Genomic DNA, 8,955 nt, shown 5'->3' with positions numbered 1-8,955 from the left:
TCAAAAAAAAAATCTTTCCCTTATTTCACTAATAAATTTCGAAATTTTGAGTTGATTTTGTCATAAAGTTTTAAATTTTAGTTGTTTCTTGTTAGTCAAGTAAGAATTTCAATTTAAAAATTCTATCTTTTCAAATCTTTTTCAAAAATCAAATCTTTTTCAATTTTCTTTCTTGTTTTTCGAAAATTCTTCAAAATTAATTTTCAAAATCTTTTTCTTAATTGTATTTCATATTTTCAAAATTAATACTAACAATTAATGTTTTGAGTAAAAAATTTTCAAGTTGTTACTTGCCTATTAAGAAAGGATCAATCTTTAAATTCTAGAATCATATCTTTTAGTTTCTTGTTAGTCAACTAATCAACTTTAATTTCAAAAATCCAATCTTTTTAATTTCCTTTTCAAATCTTTTTCAAAATAGATTTCAATTATATCTTTTTCAAAACTTAATTTCAAAATCTTTTTCTAACTTCTTATCTTTTCAAAATTTATTTTCAAATCTTTTTTAATTAACTACTTGACTTTTTGTTTGTGTTACTATTTCTTATCTTTTTCAAAACCACCTAACTACTCTTCTCTCTCTAATTTTCAAAAATAATTAACCACTTTTTCAAAATTCTTTTTAATTAACTAATTATTTTAAATTTTAATTTAATTTTATTTCTTTTAATAAATTCGAATGCTAACTAATAATTAAAATAAAAACAAAAATATTTTTATTTTCTTTTGAATTAATTTTTGAATACTCTCTCACTCATCTCCTTCTATTTATTTTATTTATTTACTAACACTTCTCTTCTTCTTATAGTTCGAACCCTCTCCCTCTATCTCTGTGTTCGAATTCTTCTTCTCCCTTCTTCATTCTATTTCTTCTATTCTTCTACTCACATAAATGAATCTCTATACTGTGACATAGAGGATTCCTTTTCTTTTCTGTTCTCTTCTTTTTCATATTAGCAGGAACAAGGATAAGAACATTCTTGTTGAAGCTGATCCTGAACCTGAAAGGACTCTAAAGAGGAAACTAAGAGAAGCTAAAGCACAAAACTCTGGAGAGGACCTGACAGAAATTTTTGAAAAAGAAGTAGTTATGGCAGCCAAAAATAACAACAATGGTGGAGATGCAAGGAAGATGCTTGGTGACTTTACTGCACCAACTTCTGACTTCTATGGAAGAAGCATCTCAATTCCTGCAATTAGAGTAAACAACTTTGAGCTTAAACCTCAATTAGTTTCTCTAATGCAACAGAATTGCAAGTTTTATGGACTTCCATTGGAAGATCCTCATCAGTTTTTAGCTGAATTCTTCCAAATCTGTGACACTGTTAAGACCAATGGGGTTAATCCTGAGGTCTACAGACTTATGCTTTTCCCCTTTGCTGTAAGAGACAGAGCTAGGACATGGTTGGACTCACAACCTAAAGAAAGCCTGAACTCTTGGAAAAAGTTGGTCAATGCTCTCTTGGCCAAATTTTTTCCACCTCAAAAGTTGAGCAAGCTTAGAGTGGAAGTCCAAACCTTCTAACAGAAGGAAGGTGAATCCCTCTATGAAGCTTGGAAAAGATACAAGCAATTGATCAGAAGGTGTCCTTCTGACATGCTTTTAGAATGGAGCATCCTATGTATATTCTATGATGGTCTGTCTGAATTGTCCAAGATGTCATTGGATCACTCTGCTGGTGGGTCTCTTCATCTGAAGAAGACACCTGCAGAAGCCCAGGAACTCATTGAAATGGTTGCAAATAACCAGTTTATGTACACTTCTGAAAGAAATCCTGTGAATAATGGGACAACTCAGAAGAAAGGAGTTCTTGAGATTGATACTCTGAATGTCATATTGGCTCAGAATAAAATATTGACTCAGCAAGTCAATATGATCTCTCAGAGTTTGACTGGAATACAAGCTGCATCTGGCAGTGCTAAAGAAGCTTCCTCTGAAGAAGAAGCTTTTAACCCTGAGAATCCTGCAATGGAAGAGGTGAATTACATGGGAGAAAACTATGGAAACACCTATAATCCCTCGTGGAAAAATCATCCAAATTTTTCATGGAAGGATCAGCAGAAGCCTAATTAAGGCTTCAATAATAATAATAATGGTGGGAGAAATAGGTTTGGCAATAGCAAGCCTTTTCCATCATCTTCTGAGCAATAGACAGAGAATTCTAAGCAGAGCCTCTCTGACTTAGCAACCATAGTCTCTGATCTAAGTAAGACCTCTCACAATTTCATGACTAAAACAAGGTCCTCCATTAGAAATTTGGAGGCACAAGTGGGTCAGCTGAGTAAAAGAGTTACTGAAATCCCTCCTAGTACTCTCCCAAGCAATACAAAAGAGAATCCAAAGAGAGAGTGCAAGGCCATCAATATGTCCAAAATGGCCGAACCTGTAGAGGAGGTAAAGGCAGTGATTTCCACTAAGGAAGACCTCAATGGACGTCTACTAGCCACTAAGGAGTTCCCTATTGAGGAACCAAAAGAATCTGAGGCTCATACAGAGACCATAGAGATTCCACTGAATTTACTGTTGCCATTCATGAGCTCTGATGAGTATTCTTCCTCTGAAGAGGATGAAGATATTACTGAAGAGCAAGTTGCTCAGTATCTAAGAGCAATCATGAAGCTGAATGCCAAGTTATTTGGTAATGAGACTTGGGAGGATGAACCTCCATTGCTCATCAATGAACTAAATACCTTGGTTCAACAGAAATTACCTCAGAAGAAACCGGATCCCGGAAAGTTCTTAATACCCTGCATCATAGGCACCATGACCTTTAAGAAGGCTTTGTGTGACCTTGGTTCAAGTATAAACCTCATGCCACTCTCTATAATGGAGCAACTAGGGATCTTTGAGGTACAAGCTGCAAGAATCTCATTAGAGATGGCAGACAATTCAAGGAAACAGGCTTATGGACTTGTAGAGGATGTCTTAGTGAAAGTTGAAGGCTTTTGCATCCCTGCTGATTTCATAATCCTAGACACTAGGAAGGATGAGGATGAATCCATCATCCTTGGAAGACCCTTCCTAGCCACAGCAAGAGCTGTGATTGATGTAGACAGAGGAGAATTAGTCCTTCAATTGAATGAGGACTGCCTTGTGTTTCAGGCTCAAGGATCTTCTTCTGTAACTATGGAGAGGAAGCATGAAAAGCTTCTCTTAGTACTGAGTCAAACAGAGCCCCCACACTCAACTTCTAAGTTTGGTGTTGGGAGGCCATCATCAAGCTCTGAGTCTCTGTGAAGCTCTCTAAGAGCTCACTGTCAAGCTATTGACATTAAAGAAGCACTTGTTGGGAGGCAACCCAATGTTATTTAATTATATTTATTTATTTTTCATTGTTATTTTATGTTTTCTTTAGGTTGATGATCATGTGAATTCATAAAAATAACTGCAGAATTAAAGCAGAATGAAAAACAGCATAAAAAATAGAACACCCTGGAGAATAGGCTTACTGGCATTTAAACGCTAGTAAGGATAGCAGAATGGGCGTTTAACGCCCAGCCTGGCAGCATTCTGGGCGTTAAACGCCAGAATGGGCAGCACTCTGGGCGTTTAACGCCAGAAAGGGGTGTCTGGTGTCTGGCTGGCATTAAACACTAGAAATTGGCAGTAGACTGGTGTTTAACGCCAGAAAAGGCAGCAGAGCTGGCGTTAAACGCCAGGAAAGGTAGCAGAGCTGGTGTTTAACGCCAGAAATGGCACACAGGGGGCGTTTGAACGCTAGAATGGTGCAGGGAGCAGAATTCCTTGACACCTCAGGATCTGTGAACCCTACAGGATCCCCACCTACCCCACCTCTTCTTCTCCATAATCTCTTCACCACTAACATCCATCCATCATAAAACCCCACTTATCTCACCATTCAAATTCAAACCATTTCCCTCCCAAACCCACCCCTTCATGACCGAATTCCCTCTCTCCCTTACCCTATAAATACCCCTCCTCACTACCTTCAATTTCACACATCATACACACTACTACCCCCCTTGGCCGAAACCATCACCACCCTCCATCTCCTCCATTTCTTCTTCTAATCCTTTCTTTCTTCTTTTGCTCAAGGACGAGCAAACCTTTTAAGATTGGTGTAGAAAAAGCTATGCTTTTCTATTTTTCCATAACCATTAATGGCACCTAAGGCCGGAGAAACCTCTAGAAAAAGGAAAAGGAAGACAATTACTTCCACCTCCGAGTCATGGGAGATGGAGAGATTCATCTCAGAAGTCCATCAAGACCACTTCTATGAAGTTGTGGCCAAGAAAAAGGTGATCCCCGAGGTCCCCTTCATGCTCAAAAAGAGTGAATATCCGGAGATCCGACGTGAGATTCAAAGAAGAGGTTGGGAAGCTCTCACCAACCCAATCCAATAAGTTGGAATCATAATGGTTCAAGGGTTCTATGCTAATGCATGAATCACTAAGAACCATGATCAAAGTATGAACCCGAACCCAAAGAATTGGCTCACAATGGTTCGAGGGAATTACTTAGATTTCAGTTCGGAAAATGTGAGGTTGGTATTTAACTTGCCAATGATGAGAGGAAATCCTCATCCTTTCACTAGAAGGGTCAACTTTGATCAAAGGTTGGACCAAGTCCTTAGGGACATTTGTGTGGAAGGAGCTCAATGGAAGAGAGACTCAAGAGGCAAGCCGGTTTAACTAAGAAGGCTTGACCTCAAACCCGTGGCTAGGGGATGGTTGGAGTTCATCCAACGCTCTATCATTCCTACTAGCAAACCGGTCTGAAGTTACAATAGACCGGGCTATCATGATCCATAGTATCATAAATAGAGAGGAAGTAGAAGTTCATGAGATCATATCTCTAGAACTCTACAAGGTGGCGGACAAGCCCTCTACTTTGGCAAGGTTAGCCTTCCCTCATCTCATTTGTAACCTATGCAATTCAGCTGGAATTGTCATAGAGGAAGACGTCCTCATTGAAAGAGACAAGCCCATCACTAAGAAAAGGATGGAGCAAACAAGAGAGCCCACTCATGGACCTCAACAAGAGCATGAGGAAATTCCTCATCAAGAAATCCCTGAGATACCTCAAGGGATGCACTTTCCTCCACAAAACTATAGGGAGAAAATCAACACCTCCTTAGGAGAATTAAGTTCCAACATGGGGCAACAAAGGTAAGGAAGAGACATAGAGGAGCTCAAGCACTCCATAAGATCTTCAAGAGGAAGAACTAGCCGCCATCACTAAGGTGGACCCGTTCTTTAATTTCCTTGTTCTTATTTTTTCTGCTTTTCGAAATATATGCTTTATGTTTTGTCTATGTTTGTGTCTTTATTACATGATCATTAGTGGCTAGTGTCTATGTCTTAAAGCTATGAATGTCCTATGAATCCATCACCTTTCTTAAATGAAAAATGTTTTAATTCCAAAAGAACAAAAAATGCATGATTTCGAATTCTATCTTGAAATTAGTTCAATTATTTTGATGTGGTGGCAATACTTTTTATTTTCTAAATGAATGCTTGAACAGTGCATATTTTTTATATTTTTGTTTATGAATGTTAAAATTGTTGGCTCTTGAAAGAATAATGAAAAAGGAAAAATGTAATTGATAATTTGAAAAATCATAAAATTGATTCTTGAAGCAAGGAAAAGCAGTAAATAAAAAAAAAGCTTGCAAAAAAAAAGGCGAAAAATAAAAAAAAAAACAAAAAGAAAAAGAAAAAGCAAGCAAAAAAAGCCAGTAGCCCTTTAAACCAAAAGACAAGGGTAAAAAGAATCTAAGGCTTTGAGCATTAATGGATAGGAGGGCCCACAGGAATAAAATCCTGGCCTAAGCGGCTAAATCAAGTTGTCCCTAATCATGTGCTTGTGGCGTGAAGGTGTCAAGTGAAAAGCTTGAGACTGAGCGGTTAAATTCGTGGTCCAAAGCAAAAAGAGTGTTCTTAAGAGCTCTGGGCACCTCTAACTGGGGACTCTAGCAAAGCTGAGTCACAATCTGAAAAGGTTCACGCCGAGTTATGTGTCTGTGGCATTTATGTATCCGGTGGTAATACTGGAAAATAAAATGCTTAGGGTCACGGCCAAGACTCATAAAGTAGCTGTGTTCAAGAATCAACATACTGAACTAAGAGAATCAATAACACTATCTGAATTCTAAGTTCCTATAGATGCCAATCATTCTGAACTTCAAAGGATAAAGTGAGATGCCAAAACTGTTCAAAGGCAAAAAGGCAAAAAGTCCTGCTCATCTAATTGAAACTAATTTTCATTGATAAGTTTAGAATTTATTGTATTTTCTCTTCTTTTTATCCTATTTTGTTTTTAGTTGCTTAGGAACAAGCAACAATTTAAGTTTGGTGTTGTGATGAGCGGATAATTTATACCCTTTTTGGCATTGTTTTCACATAGTTTTTAGTATATTTTAGTTACTTTTTATTATATTTTTATTAGTTTTTATTCAAAAATCACATTTTTGGACTTTACTATGAGTTTGTGTGTTTTTCTGTGATTTTAGGTATTTTCTGGCTGAAATTGAGGGACCTGAGCAAAAATCTGATTCAGAGGCTGAAAAAGGACTGCAGATGCTGTTGGATTCTGACCCTCCTGCACTCGAAGTGGATTTTTTTGAGCTACAGAAGCCCAATTGGTGCGCTCTTAATTGCGTTGGAATGTAGACATCCTGGGATTTCTAGCAATATATAATAGTCTATACTTTTCCCGAGATTTGATGGCCCAAACTGGCGTCTAAAGACAGCCTAAAACATCTTGGCGTAAAACGCCCAAACTGGCACCAGAATTGGAGTTAAACGCCCAAACTGGCACCAAAGCTGGCGTTTAACTCCAGGAACAGCCTATGCACGTGAAAGCTTCAATGCTCAGCCCAAGCACACACCAAGTGGTCTCCGGAAGTGGATTTCTGCACTATCTGCACTTAGTTACTTATTTTCTGTAAACCTAGGTTACTAGTTTAGTATAAAAACTACTTTTAGAGATTTATTTTACATCTTTGATCATCTCTGGACATTTAGTTCTTAGACCTTGGACATGGAGGCTGGCCACACAGCCATGCCTAGACTATTTTCTCTTATGTATTTTCTACGGTGGAGTTTCTACACCCCATAGATTAAGGTGTGGAGCTCTGCTGTTCTTCATGAATTAATGCAATTACTACTGTTTTCTATTCAATTCACGCCTACTTTTTCTCCAAGATATACTCTTATACTTAATTCCGTTAAGTCAGAATGAAGGGGTGACCCGTGACAATCACCCAATCTTCGTTACTCGCTTAGCCAAGATCGCGTGCCTGACAACCACAAAGCGGTCTACATGATGTTCAACGTAGTCATTGGACGACAGCCGGAGTATATTCTCTTGGATATCTAATACACAGACCGAGTCCGTGAGATTAGTATCTTCGTGGTATAGGCTAGAACCAAATGGGCAGCCATTCCTGGGATCCAAAAAGTCTAAACCTTGTCTGTGGTATTCCGAGTAGGATCCGGGAAGGAATGACTGTGACGAGCTTCAAACCTGCGAATGTTGGGCGCAAGTGACAGTGTGCAAAAGGATCAATGGATTCTATTCTGATGCTAGCGGGAACCGACAGATAATTAGCCATGTGGTAGCTGTACCTGGTATTTTTCATCCGAGATGAGAAATCCAACAGTTGATTAGCCGTGCAGAAACCGTAGAGGACTGATGGCCCCGAAGGCTACGTTGGTATAGAATTTCTTAATAAAATCCCGTTGCAAGTATAGCTCTACCCAACAACAATACTCGAGTATCAAATTTAGAAGGGATTTGGTTGTCACAAGTTCAACCCCAATAAAAATAACTGAAGTATTCAAACCTCGGGTCATCTCACAAGAAATGGGAAAACATGTGCTTCAACATTGGTTAGAAATCCGGGGTTGCAAGTCATGAGCAAGAAATTAAACTAGAAATCTTAACAAGCAAGTAATCTTGGAGTGCAAGAAACTAATTCAGACAATTAGAGCAAAGTGTAAATAATTCCAAACTCATAAAATAACATCCAATGTAATTCTATTCTAAACTAAACAAGTAACTATAACTAAGACAAAGCAATCAAGATTTTGGGTTTTCAAATATGAATGATAAAAGCAACTCTTGGCTAGACATGGGAATTGTGGTCACTATCCTTGTCTAATAACCATATCTTGACAATTACGAGGAACCAAACTCATTAGGTTTACTTCTATACTTGAAGTATGTTAAATGGTTTGGTCAACATCAACCTATAAGGTCCAACCTAACTACCAATTAACTTGATAGTAGGCTAGTGTCAATGGCTATCAAATTGACCACTAAGAGTTCCCAAATCATCAAATCTATTAGACGCAATGACTCAAGCCTACCCAATTCCCTTGGCCTAAGGAAATATTTCATCAAACACATAGTAAGCATTAATAAAAGACCTATTTAAATTGCAATTAGATTGGAACTAACAAGTACCCACTAACAATTATCAACATACAATCACTCAAACAACGCAATTAATCATGAAAATCATCAATGCATCAATAACAAATCAAGATTTACAAGATTCATGAAATGGGTATAAAATGACAAACAGCGAGAAAACATAAAACTAACACAAGATCTAAACAAAATTATACTAGAGAATTCAAATTAAACAATTAAAACTAGAAATTAACAAGATCCAATTCAGAATTCAACAAGGGAAGATCAATTTAAAGCTAGATCTAGAGAGGAACAAGGGTTTCCCTCTCTCGAAGAACAAAGAACCAAAAATTAGCTAAAATTATGTCTAAGCGTAAAATGATTGATCCCCCCCTTTACCCCTAGCATCCTTGGGTCTTTTCTATGCAGAAACAGCTTGAAATTGGGCCTGATGAGCCTCAGAAATCGCCAGGCATGATTTCCTTTAATGAGGTCACGTGCAGCTTTCCGCGCGTGCGCGCCATGCGTGCGTGCGTGCCGATTGCTTTTGTGATCCACGTGTGCACGCCATATGC

General features: G+C 38.0%; 1 non-coding gene across 1 annotated transcript; it reads right to left on the bottom strand.

Moving 5' to 3' along the window:
- Positions 1-1,495: 1,495 nt before the first annotated feature.
- Positions 1,496-1,603, bottom strand: LOC148545700 (small nucleolar RNA R71). Its single transcript, XR_015901387.1, has one exon. It is a non-coding gene; the product is annotated as a small nucleolar RNA R71 (small nucleolar RNA).
- Between the last annotated feature and the right edge of the window lie 7,352 nt (positions 1,604-8,955).

This window comes from Arachis ipaensis, chromosome B9 (genome assembly GCF_059453495.1).
Source record: "Arachis ipaensis isolate K30076 ecotype BB chromosome B9, ASM5945349v1, whole genome shotgun sequence".
Taxonomy (NCBI): domain Eukaryota; kingdom Viridiplantae; phylum Streptophyta; class Magnoliopsida; order Fabales; family Fabaceae; genus Arachis; species Arachis ipaensis.
The sequence above is the reverse complement of the archived record's forward strand: the minus strand, read 5'-3'. Positions and strand labels throughout refer to the sequence as shown.